Source organism: Pristis pectinata, chromosome 14 (assembly GCF_009764475.1).
Source record: "Pristis pectinata isolate sPriPec2 chromosome 14, sPriPec2.1.pri, whole genome shotgun sequence".
In the NCBI taxonomy this organism is placed as follows: domain Eukaryota; kingdom Metazoa; phylum Chordata; class Chondrichthyes; order Rhinopristiformes; family Pristidae; genus Pristis; species Pristis pectinata.
The window spans coordinates 11960571-11976744 of NC_067418.1; positions in this window are offsets into that span (position 1 = coordinate 11960571).

The following is a 16174-nucleotide window of genomic DNA, read 5'->3' on the forward strand; positions in this document are numbered from 1 at the left end:
CCAGATTCCAGCATCTACAGTCTCTTGTGTCTCTGTATTTCCATGTCTGAACCTGATACCAATATTGCAAATCCATAAAGAAACAGAACAATGGTTCTGCCAGGGGATAGGAGAGATAATTATGGAAGCAGGTCACTTTCCTTGTTCTTGTTGTATCCACACAGACAAGTGCAAAATGATAACCATATTTCCTACACTACAGCAGCGATTATTCCTCAAGTATACTTCATTGGGTACAGAGCACCTTTGGATTTCATTATGTTGACAAAGGTGGCTTGTAAGTCATATAGCACAGAAGCAGGCCCGTCATTCCACCACGTCCATGCCAACCATCAAGTACCCATCCCTTCTAATCCCACTTACTAGCACTTCCTTTGTCGCATCATGCCCAGGTGACTGAAGTGCTCATCCAGCATTCAAGTGCTCTTTCAGCACTTCTTCCTTTCAGTAACAACAATTAACTGTACTTGAATACCTCCTTTTATCATAGCAAAACATCCCAAGACATTTTAAATTTTCCAATGTTAAACAGTAGCACATAAACAGATGTTAATATGTAACCAAATATTTGGCATGGGGTAGATTTTATGGATACTCTCATAGAGAGGTGGAGGAATTTGGTGGGGTGAGGTGTGGGAGGGGATTTCCTCAACATGGGGATTTGATAGCTGCCAGTGACAGAGAAACTAAGAGCTGGGAAGCTTAACAGGCTGGAATAGGAGGAGCGGAGATATCTCGGATTGTTGTAGCTTTGAAGGAGATTACAGCCACGGTGGGGCAGGAAGGATAGGGTAAGAAGCCATAGAAGGAGTTGAGGGAAAGGGTAAAAGTTTTACCATCAAGGCCTTATTTTTCCTTTTCCAAAGGAAGTTTATTCAGTGACCTCATTATTACAATACTACAATATTATTTTACAATACTGCAGTATTACAATACTACAGTATTACAATATTATTACATTATTACAATACTACAGTATTCCACGATTCACACTATTTACGATCAATAGTTTCAAATTACGACACAGTCACCTCTATCCAGAACGTATTCGTGCCCCTGTGGCGCCCACTGGAAAGCCCCCAAGGTACCCGAACATCAAGGTCTTTGTATCAAGGAGCCAATGTAGGTCAGCAAGCACAAGGAGTTGGGTGGAATGGACAACGCAAGCCAGAGCAGAGATTCGCATGTTCCCAAGTTTACTGGGGGCTGAATATGAGAGGCCTCCATCTATAATCCTACAGTGAAAAATCTAATCTAATCAAAATAAGGGCAGCTAGTTAAATCGGAAACTTAAAATAAAAAAGGCGGAGATGCTGGAAATCTGAAATAAAAATAGAAATTGGTGGAAACATTCAGCAGGTAAGACAGCTTCAGTGGAAAGAGAAACAGGGTTAATGTTTCAGATTGAAACTCTTTGTCAGAACTGGGAGAGAGAAAACAAGTTAGTTTTAAGCTCAGTAAACATTGGGATCACCATGGCAACTGTGACTTCATCCAATCGGAGATATTCGCTTTGTCTTATCCATCCCTCCCCACACTCTCTATAACTTAAAAGTAACCTGTTTTCTCACTGTCCCAGCTTTGATGAAGGGTCTTTGCCTCGAAACGTTAACTCTTTTTCTCTTTCCACAGAAGCTGCCTGACCTGCTGAGAATTTCCAGTGTCTTCTGTTTTTAAACTGAGGCTCCTCTTGGGTGAAGTAAAACTTATGTTCTTGAGTTCTTTCCTACATTAAAGATCCAAATCTTCACAGTTGTCATTGCCACAAATGGGGCATAAAAGAGAAGGAGGTTTGTCTTTTTATTTCCATCATTTGGGGTATATTATGGGCTCAGGATTAAAATCCAAAATGAAAAGCAAAAGGATTGCAAATGCTGGAAATCTGTATCAATGGAAGCAATGCACATCAGGCTAGTAACTGTTTTTGGCAATTGCTTAACATAGGTCGCTAGGGCACATTTTTTGATGTCCAAAAATAAAATATTGCAGTTGCCAGAAACCTGAAATAAATCAGAAAATGTTGGCAATACACAGTCGGCTGGGAAGCAACTGCAGAGAACATAAGAACATAAGAAAAGAGGACCAGTATTAGGTCACTAGGCGGCACGGTAGTGTAGCGGTTAGCGTAATGCTATTGCAGCACCAGTGACCCGAGTTCACTTCCCGCCGCTGTCTGTAAGAAGTTTGTACGTTCTCCCCGTGTCTGCGTGGGTTTCCTCCGGGTGCTCCGGTTTCCTCCCACATTCCAAAGACGTACGGGTTAGGAGCTGTGGGCATGTTATGTTGGTGCCGGAAGTGTGACGACACTTGCGGGCTGCCACCCCCGAGCACATTCTCAGTAATGCAAAAAGATGCATTTCACTGTGTGTTCCAGTGTACATGTGACTGATAAATAAATATCTTATCTTATCATCTAGCCTGGCATGATATTCAATATACTCCAGGCCTCACTTCCATTTCTGTACCTGTTCCCTATTACTTCTTTAAAGACCCTCAGTTATCTAGCCTCCACAACCCTGCAGGGCAGAGAATTCTACAAGTTTACCACCCTCAGCAAGAAGATGTTCCTACTCACCTCAGCTTTGATCCTCGAGCCTTGTAACCATATCCCCTCATGCAAGACTCTCCTACTAGTGGAAACATCTCAGCGATCACCCTGTCATGTCCTGTCATCATCATTTCTCTAAACTCCAAAGAATATAGACCTAATTTCTTCAGCCACTCATGATTAGGCAGTCCTCTCATTCCAGGAATTAGTCCAGTGTATCTCTTTCAGACTTTCGTAAATAAGGGGACCCAAAACTGTGCACAGTACTCCAGGTGTGGCCTCACCTGTACACTATAGAATCATTATAATACATCTATTTCTAAACTCCGACCTTGTTACAGTATACCATTTGCCTTTCTCGCTATTTGCTGTACCTAAAAAGATGCTGAAGGAACTCAGTGGATCAGGCAGCATCTGTGGAGGGAAATGGACAGTTGACGTTTCAGGTCAAGACCCTTCATCTGGACTGAGAGATAAAGGGGAACTAGATCTTGACCCGAAACATCGACTGTCCTTTTCCCTCCACAGAAGCTGCATGACCCATTGAGTTCCTCCAGCAGATTGTTTGTTGCTCCAGGTTCCAGCATCTGCGGACTATTGTGTCTTCATTTGCTGTAGTTGCCTGCTAAATTTTTGTGATGGAGAGAAAAACAGGATGACCTTTCATTGGTGATAACATACTCTGTGTTATATTTCTGCACATTATATCCCAAATATGTGTGTTTTGTATACCTTGAATCTGGAACAATGATTGTTTATCGCAAAAGCCTGAGACTGCAAGAAACTGCGGAGTTGTCGACACAGCTCAGCACATCACGGAAACCAGCCTCCCTTCCATGGGCTCTGTCTACACTTCTCACTGTCTCGATAAAGCAGCCAACATAATCAAAGACCACACCCACCCCTGACATTCTCTCTTCTCCCCTCTCCCATCAGGCAAAAGATACAAAAGCTTGAGAACACGTACCACCAGGCTCAAGGACAGCTTCTATTCCACTATTATAAGACTCTTGAACAAACCTCTTGTACAATAAAGATGAATTACTGACCTCTGAATCTACCTCATCATGGCCCATGCTCCTTATTTGTCTACCTGCACTGCACTTTCTCTGTAACCGTAATGCTTTATTCTGCATTCTGTTATTGCTTTTCCTTTTGTACTACCTCGATGTATGGAATGATCTGTCTGGTTGGCAGGCAAAACAAAGTTTTTCACTGTATCTTGGTACATGTGACAATAATAAACCAGTTACCAATTACCAGTTACCTCTTCAAAAAATTCAGTCAAATTCAGACAGTATCTCCCCCAAACAAAACCATACTGACTTTGTTTAATCCCTGCCATTCCAAGTGTAGATTAATCCTGCCCTTCAGGAGTTTTTCCAACAACTTCTCTCCACCAACACCAGGGTCTCGGTAATTAGGAGACACAAGAGACTGCAGATATCTTGCGCAATAAAGACGAACTCTTGACCTCAAAATCTACCTCGTCATGGCCTTGCAACTTACTGTCTGCCTGCACTACACTTTCTCTGTATCTGTAAAACTTTGTTCTGCATTCAGTTTTTGCTTTCCTCTTTCTACTTTGCGAGGGGGATGGGAAGCAGAGGGGTAGGTCAGAGGAAGAAGTGGATGTGGTAGAGTCAGATCTAACAGGTGGAGAGGCTTTGAGGAAGGAGAAGCAGAGTACAGGGTATAAAAGTAGAAAGGTGGATGGGCTAAAGTGCATTTACTTAAATGCAAGAAGCATCAGGAATAAGGGTGATGAACTGAGATCTTGGATAAGTACATGGGACTATGACATTGTGGCTCTTGCAGAGGCTTGGCTGTCACCAGGGCAGGAACGGATATTGAATATTCCTGGATTTCAGTGTTTTAAAAGGGATAAGGAGGGGGGGGGGGAAGAAGAGGGGGAGGGCTGGCGTTACTGGTCAGGGATAGTATTACAGCAGCAGGAAGGGTGGATACTGTAGAAGGATCCTCTGTAGAGTCAGTAGGGGTGGAAGTTAGGAAGAAGAAAGGAGCAGTTACTCTACTGGGAGTATTCTATAGGCCCCCTGGTAGCAGTAGGGATACTGAGGAGCAGATTGGGAGGCAGATTTTAGAAAGGCAAGAATAACAGGGTTGTTATCATGGGAGACTTCAACTTCCCAAATATTGATTGGCACCTGCTTAGTGCCAAAGATTTAGACAGGGCAGAGTTTGTTAAGTGTGTCCAGGACGCATTCCTGTCACAGTATGTTGACAGGCCGACTAGAGGGAATGCCATATTAGATCTAGTATTAGGTAATGAACCAGGTCAGGTGACAGATCCCTCGGTGGGTGAGCATTTGGGGGACAGTGACCACCACTCCCTAACCTTTAGCATTGTCATGGACAAGGATAGGAGAAAAGAAGATGGGAAGACATTTAATTGGGAACGGCAAATTATGAGGCTATAAGGCTAGAACTTGAGAGTGTAAATTGGGATGACATTTTTGAAGGGAAATGTACTGTGGAGATGTGGTCGATGTTCAGGGATCTCTTGCAGGATGTTAGGGATAAGTTTGTCCCGGTGAGGCAGAGAAAGAATGGCAGGGTGAATGAGCCATGGGTGACAAGAGAGGTGGAACAACTAGTTAGGAAGAAGAAGGCAGCATACATAGGGTGTAAGCAGCAAGGATCAGATAGGGCTCATGAGGAATATAGGGAAGCAAGGAAGGAACTTAAGAAGGGGCTGAGGAGAACAAGAAGGGGACATGAAAAGGGTTTGGCAAATAGGGTTAAGGAGAACCCCAAGGCTTTTATCACGTACGTGAAGAGCAGAAGGATGACGAGAGTAAAGGTAGGACCAATTAGAGACAAAGGTGGGAAGATGTGCCCGGAAGCTGTGGAAGTGGCTGAGGTTCTTAATGAATACTTCTCTTCAGTATTCACCAAAGAGAGGGGCTTTGATGATGCTGAGGACAGTGTTGGTAAGGTTAATGTTCTAGAGCATGCAGATATCAAGAGAGAAGATGTGTCGGAGCTGTTTGAAAATATTAGGACAGAATGTTGTTGGAAGTATGATTTATTAATATGGTATTCTAATATTTTGAATTCATTGGCAGTAAGTAACGCATAATTTTTTGAAAAACAGTCTCACATCTAAAGCAGGAGAGCTCCTGAATAAAAGAACAATTTGGATTTCAGAAGAATGTGTGTTATAATTTTCCATAATGCAAAGTATGCCTTCACTTTTGTTTCTGAATGAACACTTTACCTTATTAGATTGCTGAAGGAAGAAGGAATCCTCCTTGTGCCCATATGTTTACCCAAGCCTTATCACCAACTCCTCTTGTAAAAGAATGCTGCCCCTCCTTTTTCTCAGAAACGATATCAAACAAGATTGATATTTGAATTTCATTAAAAAGCCATCAACACTATTCAGTGGAATGGAAACATGATCCTGAGAATGCACCAATTGTTATCATACCTTACCCATGAGAATAGAAAATGATTACTTTGAGGTGAGAAAGAAATGTGGGCTATGAGCTTGAGTGCTGTTTCCTCTTTGCATTCTACAATTGGCTTCTGACAATGCACACTGATGCCGGCTATACACCAGGAGAACATGTGGTGAATGTTTTTATTCTAATTTAGGCTTAGAATTAATTGTTGAATATTTTTTTAAAAACTTACATTTATGACCAAGAAAGATTTCGTTGAGCCCGTCTGTTCAATGCCAGGCCCCAGCAGAGCAATCCCATTAACCCCGTTCATTCTCTTCTCACCTCCAAATACCCCTGCAACTTATTTTGCCCTCACACATCCATCAACGCCCCTTTGATTCTTTCTGGCACTTACCTATGATAGGGAGTAATGTACAGGAGCCAATTAACCCGCTGCCACATCTTGAGGATGTGGGAGGAAACCGGAGCGCCCAGCAGAGGGAGAATGTGCAAACTCCACACTGACAGCACTCAAGGTCAAATCCTGGTCACTGAAGATGTGAAGCAGCATCATTTTCTGCCTCCAGCTTCTGCCCATAGCCCAGCAACTTCTTTCCTTTCACATACTTATCCAGCTCCCTTTTCAATGTTATATAGACTCTGTCACTGCTTTTCCCCAGCAGTGCATTCCAGACCTGAATCAGACCCCAACGACTCATTGTGTCGAGAAACTTGTCCTCTTGTCACATTGAGTTCTTTCACCTCCATTCTATTTCTCCTGGTCCTTCATCCTTCTCCCTGTTTCCCTCCATTCATACTTATTATGACTTTAACTACTTCTGTCAGATTCCCTAGCAACCTCCTTTGTTTTAAGACTGACAGTTCCATCTTCTCCGTATAACAAATCTGTTACCCCTGGAATTATTTCAGTGAATCTCTCTCTGATGTCTTTACATTCCTCTTAAAGTGTGATGCCTTGAACTGGCAACAATACTCTATTCATGGTTGAACTACTGCTTTGTAAAAGTCCATCACCATTTCTTTCTCTTATGCTCTGAGGCAATATTTCCAAAGTCTGGGATACTGCATGTTTTTTTAACCATTTTTTTTATGTAAGATATCTTTATTAGTCACATGTACATTGAAACACACAGTGAAATGCATCTTTTGCATAGTGTTCTGGGGGCAGCCTGCAAGTGTTGCCACGCTTCCAGCGCCAACATAGCATGCCCACAACTTCATAACCTGTACGTCTTCGGAATGTGGGAGGAAACTGAAGCACCCGGAGGAAACCCACGCAGGCACAGGGAGAAAGTACAAACTCCTTACAGACGGTGTTCTCAACCTGCCCTGCCTCTTTCAACAAACTATGCACACTTACTCCCAGATCTTTCTACTCAGCTACCTCTTTTAGAATTGCACAGTCCAGTTTATATTGCCTCTTCAATTCTTCCAACCAAAATGTAACACTATCCATTTCTCAGTATTAAACTTCATCTGCCATCTATCTGCCCATTATATCAGCCTGTCAATTTCTCCTTTGACATCCATTACTTTTTGCCTCACAATTGTCCATGTCTCCAAGTTTTGTGCCATTTGTGCAGCATATACCAGGGTCCAAGTCATTAATATACTGTATATTAGGAAAGGCAGTGGTCCTGGCATATTTTCTTTCCTGCCCGATTATATAATCTTTCACAATGACTCTCTGTTTCCTGAACAACTTTCAGTCCATGCTGCTACATTACAATTTATCCCATGACCTTTAACCATGATAGCAAGCCTTTTATGTGGCACTATTAATTGACTGTTGGAAGCTCATATATAGCACACAACATTTCCCACAACAAGCCTCTCTGTTACTTCAAGTCAGTGACATGACTTGCCTGTAACAAATCCATGCAAGCTTTCCTGAATCAATTCTTGCTATCATGACTTCTCTTTCTGTCCCCATTTATTATTTCTGGAACTTTACTCACAACTGAGGTTACGCTGAGAGGTCTGTAATTACAGGGTTTATCCCTACACCCTCTATCCAACTACTTAGTTTTATTTGCAGTTTTCTAGTCCTTGGGCACCATTCGATCTACAGATGATTGTGGTCAGTGCCTCTGCAGTTTTCTCCCTTAATTTCTTCAACAACCCAGGAACAATCCTATCCAAATCTACTCTTATCAATTTTTACCCCATCTAGAATCTTAATTATGTCTTCCTTTGCTGAGACTCCATCAGCATCCTCCTTGGCAAAAGATTGATGTAAAGCACTCATTTACTATCTCAACCATGCTCTCTGTTTTCATGACTACTATCTCACTTCTCTTACAACCATTCTCCTGTTCGCATGCCTGTAGAATATTTTTGGATCTCCTTTTGCATTTGCTGCCAATCTTTTCTTATGCTCTCCCCTTGTCTTTCTTGCACTCTAGCCCCCATCCTTCTTCCGAATTTCCTGTAATCAGCTTGTTTCTCACCTGTGTTAACAATCTGGTATTTGTAAGATGCTTTTGTTGCCTGCTCTATTTTATCTTTTATCTTTGGCTTTAAGCCTAGTTTTCTATTGCCTGAACTTTAAGGCCTGGACTCCCCTCCCCAGACCTGCCCGCCTCTCTCCCTCTCTTTAAGACACTTCTTAAAGCTTACGTCTTTAATGAAGTTGTTGTTCAACTTTCTAATCTGACATATTAGACCATAAGACTATAAGACAAAGGAGCAGGAGTCGGCCATTCGGCCCATCGAGTCTGCTCCGCCATTCTCCCATTTAGCCCCACTCCCCCACCTTCTCACCATAACCTTTGGTGCCCTGGCTACTCAGATACCTATCAATCTCTGCCTTAAGTACACCCAATGATTTTCCTCCACAGCCGCCCGTGGCAACAAATTCCACAGATTCACCACCCTCTGGCTAAAGAAATTTCTCCGCATCTCTGTTCTGAATGGGCACCCTTTGATCCTGAAGTTGTGCCCTCTTGTACTAGACTCCACTACCATGGGAAACAACTTTGCCACACCTACTCTGTCCAGGCCTTTTAACGTTCGAAATGTTTCTATGAGGTCCCCCCCTCATTCTTCTGAACTCCAAGGAGTACAGCCCAAGGGCCGTCAAACATTCCTCATATGTTAACCCTCTCATTCCTGGAATCATTCTAGTGAATCTTCTCTGAACCCTCTCCAACATCAGCACATCCTTTCTTAAACAGGGAGCCCAAAACTGCACACAGTACTCCAGGTGAGGTCTTAACAATGCCTTATAGAGCCTCAACATCACATCCCTGCTCTTACATTCTATTCTATTATATTCGTGACTCCAAAAATAAAAGAAAGTAAGAAAGCAAACTGCTGCAAATCTTAGTAATCTGAAAGAAAAGAGAAATGCTCAGCAGGTCAGATAGCATATGGGTAAAAGAGACAGAGCTAGTATTTCAGCACAATGATGTTTTGCGTGCGCCCAGTTAATTCTGACGAAAGATCGTCAACCTGAAATGTTAAATTTTTTTCTATCTCCACAGCTGCTGCCTGACCTGCTGAGTATTTCCAGCATTTTCTGTTTTTACAGGTGACTTTCAAATCTCTTAGAACACCTCAAAGTAGTTTGAAATGTTGTCACTCTTGCAATGTAGAAAACGTGCAAACAATTTGCATACATCACACCTGCAAATAGCAATGTAATAATGCCAAGATAATGTAGTTTTCAGAGATGTTGATTGAGGGATAAGCATCAGCCAGCACACTAATCTGCTATGAAGTAGTACGAAGGGATAATTCATATCCAGCTGACAAAACAGGTTAGGTTTTGGATTAATATTGGTTTTAAAAGATGGTACCTCCAATAGTGCTATTGTCCAACACTGCACTACAGTATCATCCTGGCTTTTTATGTTCAATTCTCTGAAGAAGTTCTTAAATTCAGAGCCTTCAGACTTAGAAGATGGAGTACTAGTGCATCCACAACTGATTCACAGCAACACAATGGACTCTTGACTCCCGCAGTCTCCTTTGTTCCAAAGAAAACAACCCCAGCCTACACAGTCTCTTCTCCTAACTCGAATTCTCCAGCTCTGGTAACCTCCTGATAATTCCCGAGTTCACCGTCCGTAGTTATATCACGTACTTCCTGGAGTGTGGTAGCCTAACTGGGTTTTTATACAGTTCTGGTATGATCTCTCTGCCCTTGTATTCTACGCCTTACCCAATGAATCAAGTATCTCATACCCTTTTAAACATGTGATATCTCTGTCCTGTTACCTTCAGGGTTCTAGGGTCATGTGCTCCAAGATTCCACTGCACACCCACACTTTTTAGCATCTTACCATTTATCATGTATTCTATTACCCTGTTCCTGTTTGTTCTCCCCAGATGCATTACCTCATAATTCCAGTCTGAAATTCCATATGGTACTTTTGTGTCTGTCTAACCAGTCCCTTCTTGTCTTGTCTGGTATTTCCCTCCTCACTGTCAACCACACAATCAGTTTTGGTGTCATTGGCAAATTTCTGAATCACAGCCCTTACATTTCTGTCCAAATCATTTATTAATATCATGGAAAGCAAGGGGACCAGTATTGACCCCACTACTTTCTCCAGAGACGAGTGTTAAATGTTGCCCTAATCACCAGCTCCCACTATAGAATTTTAAAAAAGTAAATTTCCAAAATACGAAGAAAATGCTGTATAGGAAAGATACAAAACAGCACAATTCTTTATTTCCACTTTAGTTTAATCAGGTTTTTCTGGCACCGATTATATCATCGATACTTTGCAACATGCACAGTTTGGTAAAATGTTGCAAACACCAACAGTGACGAGCTCAGCAGAGTGACTGGTACTGATCCCAGTTAATGACAGTGGCACTAGTGTGCGTATCAATGCATTGAACCGCTGACTAGTGAGGTTTGATCTCAATATCAAAGTTTTGGACAGTTACCTGCTTCAAGAGCATGCTCAGGTGACTGATGGCTGCCAACTGCCTTGACATCCAAGCCACCTTGAAGGCAGCAAGCCAGCAATTGGAAGTTGCTTTTGAAGAAGCTCAGCTCAGCAAAGCTCCAGAAAGTATGGGGTTTTCCCGAAATGGGCTACCTCCTGTCAACATATATGGACAGGGTCCTAGAAAAGGATGTTTACTGTCACCAGCTTTGCAGAATGTGCCAACAAACTATTTTAGAAGGAAATACGAGATCCAAGAAGGAGTTTGTGAATATGGTGCTGACTCGGTTGCAACAAACATGGGAGAGGAACAATGGTGTGGTGATGCAGCAATTGAGTGCTGCTACTTCACCTGCTGCTTCAGGGATTTGAGTTCAATCCTAACCTTCACTGCAGTCTGTGTGGACTTTGCACATTCTCCCCGCAACCAAGTAGGTTTCCGTTGGGAACTCTGGTTTCCTACTACATCCCAAAGATGTACAGATGTTACTGTAAATTAGTGTAGTTAAGTCACAAAATTGCAGGTCAATCAGTTAATCTTGGTGGGGAGGAAAGCTTTTAAAAACATTGATCCAGGACAGGTTTTAAGGTCACCTGGAGGAAATGGATTAATTAAGATAAGTCAGCATGGATTTGTTAAACCAATTTGACGTTTTTGTTTGATGAGTTGATAAGGGGATCTTATCAATGTGGTATACGTAAACTTCCAGAAGGTTGTGAGAAGGTGCCACAGATTATGCTTTTCAGCAACATTGAATCACGTGACATAAAAGGGACATCTTATAGCACTGATATGAAGTGGCTAAGTAACAGACAACTGAGGGTCATGTGAATGGTCGCTTCTCAGAGTGGAGGCAGGTGAACAGTGATATTCTCCAGGGAGTTGGTGTCGGGATCATTGCTTTATTTTTGATAACAAGAGCCTAGACTTGGCGGGGTGCAAACCACAAATTCTGAATTTGTGGATGACATTAAACTTGGCGATACTGTAAACAGCGAAGAGGATTGTTAGTTCCCAGCAGGATATAAAAGGGCTGGGGAAATAGGTAGATGAAGTTTAAGGTGGATAAACCTGAGACGATGCATCTTGATAGGAGGAATGAGGAGCAGCAATACAGAATAAAGGATACTGTTCTGATAGGGGTGGAAGAGCAGATGGACTTGCGGGTATGGGGGCACACAGATCATTTAAAATGGAGAAGGCTGGGGGGGAGATTTGATCATGAGGTGTGTGGATAGTGGGGGCAGCTCCTGTTGGTGGAATAGTCAAGGGCCAGAAATCACATGTATAAAAAAGGAAGAATGACATGAAGGAACCTATTTTTACCGAGCGTGTGGTTGGAATCCAGAATGCACTGTCTGCACATGTGGTGGAGAGGGTTTCATTGTGGCCTTCAAGAGGGATTTGCTGGGGAAAAATTTGCAGAGCCACAGAGATGGGACCAGTGGGTGGAACAAGTGACTTGCTCTGGTAGAGAGCTTGCAAGGACACCAATGGGTCAAAAACCCCTCTTCTGCTCTCTAAACCCATTCGATTATTCCAAGAAAAATTCAGAACTGGGTCTTTATACTTTTAAAGTAACGTTTAGTAACATAAAGTCCCAACCATAGATTTGGTAACTGGGTTAAATTTACAGAAGACAGAGAAATATTTAAAATGTCTAATCAGCCCAGTAGCATGTGTAGAGACAGAAGCATAATTAACACTGGGTCAGTAACATTTCGTGAGAAGGGACAAATTTACATTGTCTCTTTGATTCATATGTTTAAAACTTCCAGATGCTGAATGGTAGCTTCAAAAATAGTTCTGTGAATTTGGCAATAATTACAGGAATATCAGATGCAAATGTGACACAATATTTCTGGTGTTTTTTTTAAAATCCTGCCTTGTTTTAGTAGTTCCTTTAAGCTGTTTCCTACAGTTTATGCCTGTATCATGATGTAATGCTGTGGCAGCAGTTTCTCAGTTCTAAGTTCCACCAGATTCCATCATTATTGCAGCACATGACTTATTTTGCCAGTGTTGGGGGCTATTGCTTGAACAACAACGAAGTAAGTGCCACAATAATCACTGAAGGTTGCACATCAAATTGAAAAATGAAGGCAAAATATTTATTCATCACTCAGATATCAACTACTGCTTTGTATCCATCCTTCCAAAATAAAATTAAGAACACTAGTTTCTTATAAGTAGAACTTTGCCCAACTTAATTGCAGACTGCGGAGAGGATGTGTGATTGGAAGGATATTGTTCAGTCCATGTTGAGCAAGGGAGCCACCACAGGATACATGCATTGTCTGATTATTTCTATTGCTGTCATATAGTGGGTGTGGTACCACTGAGAGAGTTTTTATACAGTTTCCCAAATAGAAATAAGCCAATGCAGATGCTGCATTAAAGAAATTCAGTTTTTCTACCAGTGCTGGATGTATATTTCCTACTGTAAAAAATTCTTTACATTTCATGAATTCTGAATATATCCGTAACTTGATTACCATTGCTTTATTTTTCCCGTCTTTCAGCAGGGTCTATATATTAGTTCATTTCTTCATTGTCTCTAAAGCACGGGATATCCTGAGGTCATGGAGGATGCTACATAAACATAAATGCCTAGAAATTAATTCCCCATCAATAGTGCTAAACATAAGCACATTGTTCTCTGCCTCTGACATTTATTTCATTGTAATCTTTTCTGGCAAATAACCAACATAACAGTTTCAAAAGGAATTCAGTGCTCAAATGGGTTAAACCGTGCTGCACACATGCATTTCCATTCAGTACTAACAACCAATGGTAAGTTTCTGGGCAAAAGTGTTTCTATCTACATCTTTATGCATCTCTCTAGAAATAAAGTCTTAGAAGTGTTTGCCACCCTGATCTTCAGATTCTAACCCTCCCCTTAGTTGCAGACATATTTTTTATTTTTCTGTTTTACTTCACTGGCCAACTTTCCTCTGAGCTTTCCTCATTTTATTTTGAAGCTTCAGTTACTCTGCCTCACATATTGCCCCCTTCCCTTGATTCCTGTTGAGCTAAAATCAACGCAACAAACAATCTGCTGGAGGAACTCAACGGGTCGAGCAGCATCTGTTGGTGGGTAGATGGGGGGGGGGAAGGACTTGTTGATGTTTTGGGTTAAAACCCTGCATCAGGACAGCATCAAGGTTTTGAGGTTTTGACTCGAAACATTGACAATCCTTCCCCCCCCCCCCCCCCCCCCCCCCCCCCCCCCCCCCCCCCCCCCCCCCCCCCCCCCCCCCCCCCCCCCCCCCCCCCCCCCCCCCCCCCCCCCCCCCCCACCCCACAGATGCTGCTCGACCTGCTGAGTTCCTCCAGCAGATTGTTCGTGGCTCCAGACTCCAGCATCTGCAGTCTCTTGTGTCATGTGTTAATATCAGTCTTCATCATCTGACTTTAACTTTCTAGGACTGCTAAACTTGCTACAAACCCTCTTTTCACATAAGGATCTTTGGCATTTTAAAGCCCAAACTGGGTGTGAGCTGATCACTTCATAATTTATCGTAGCTTCCTCTACTGAAGTAAGATTCCATGAAGTATTTATAGGTAACCGCGATCTGCATCTCCCCGTTGCCAGTCACTTCAACTCCCCCTCCCACACTATCACTGATATGTCAGTCCTCAGCCTCCTCCACTGTCTGGAGAATTCCAAGCGCAAACTGGAGGAACAGCGCCTCATTTTCCATCTTGGAACCTTGCAGCCTAATGGCATGAATATTGAATACTCCCACTTTAGGTAATCACCACCCCCACTCCCCACACCCCCCCCCCCACCACACTTCTTCTCTTCTTCCCTTTCCTAGCCTCTTTTTCTTCCTCTCTCTTCTTACCTTTGACCCATCCCCTGGATCTGCTCTCCCCTCCTCCCCCGCACCTGACTATCACCATCTCTTACCTGCATCTACCTATCACCACCTTGTGCCCACCCCGCCTCCCCTCTTTTGTCCACCTATCACTGCTCTGCTTTTCCCTCCTACATATTGGGCTTCCCCTTTTCCTATCTTCAGTCCTGAAGAAGGGTCCTGACCCGAAACGTCGACCGCCTGCTTTTCTCCACGGATGCTGCCTGGCCTGCTGAGTTCCTCCAGCATCATCATGTTTTTCATATTTATTGTAGTGCCTGCATTATGGTCCTTGGCTTTTTCCTGTGGTTTCTCTGTTCTGCTATGGTTGTTGTGTCTAGGATGAGATAGTCAGCAAGATCTTATTTTAATTCCTCCTGAACTTACTCTTGTCTGCTAAGTTTAAAAATGATGCACCGTTTCAATTGATTAACATTGCCTGGTCTCATCTCTGTGTAGGAGACATTACATCTGTGCCAAAATAAGTTGAATGCAGTACCATCTACACAAGGACACAGGGCAGTTGATGCAATAACAATACCTTTCCTAATGTTCCAGGAAGAACTAACTGTTTTATACATACATAGAATTGTAAGGAGAGATTACTGTGAATATTCAGAGCAAAAGGGTACAGGAGCAATTTCCCTATCCACTAAACTTAAACCTTTGATACATTCATTTTAAAAATTTTACTGGTAGAACTTTTTCTAATTCAGGAAGTAAAGTCAGCAATTGCAACTGAGTACTTAAATTGCTAGACTAGTAATCTCAAGGTTGGAAATAATGGTCTAAAGTCATCGGCAGATGGTAAAAGTAAAAGTTCATGGAATCCCAGTAAAGATCAAAGTCAAAGTCGAGTTACATTATCATACGCACAAGTACATGTGTGCACAGGTGCAATGAAAAACTTATTTGCAGCAGCATCACAGGCACATAACATCGTATAAGCAGCATTTGCAAGAAAAACATAAATTAAATGCAAATTATACACAATTTTTACAGGGAAGGACACATTTAAAACAAAAACAAAGTCCACTTTAGTGCAAAGTGATCAAAGTGGCCATAGTGTTGCCAGTTGGTTCAAGAACCAAATAGTTGAAGGGAAGTAACTGTTCTTGAACCTGGTGGTGTGGGACTTCGGGCTTCTGTACCTCCTGCGCGATGGTAGCTGTGAGAAGATGGCATGGCCCTGATATTGGGGATCTTTGATGATGAATGTTGCCTTCTTGAGGCACCTGTAGATACTATCAATGGTGGGGAGGGATATGCCGTGATGTCTTTGGTAAGTTTGAAATAAATCTCAGGTGGCAATGAGGAGACATACAGGAGTGAGATAGATCTGCTGGTTGAGTCGTGTCACAACAACAACCTTTCACCCAATGTTGGTAAGACCAAGGAATTGATTATGGACTTCAGGAAGGGGTAGTCGGGAG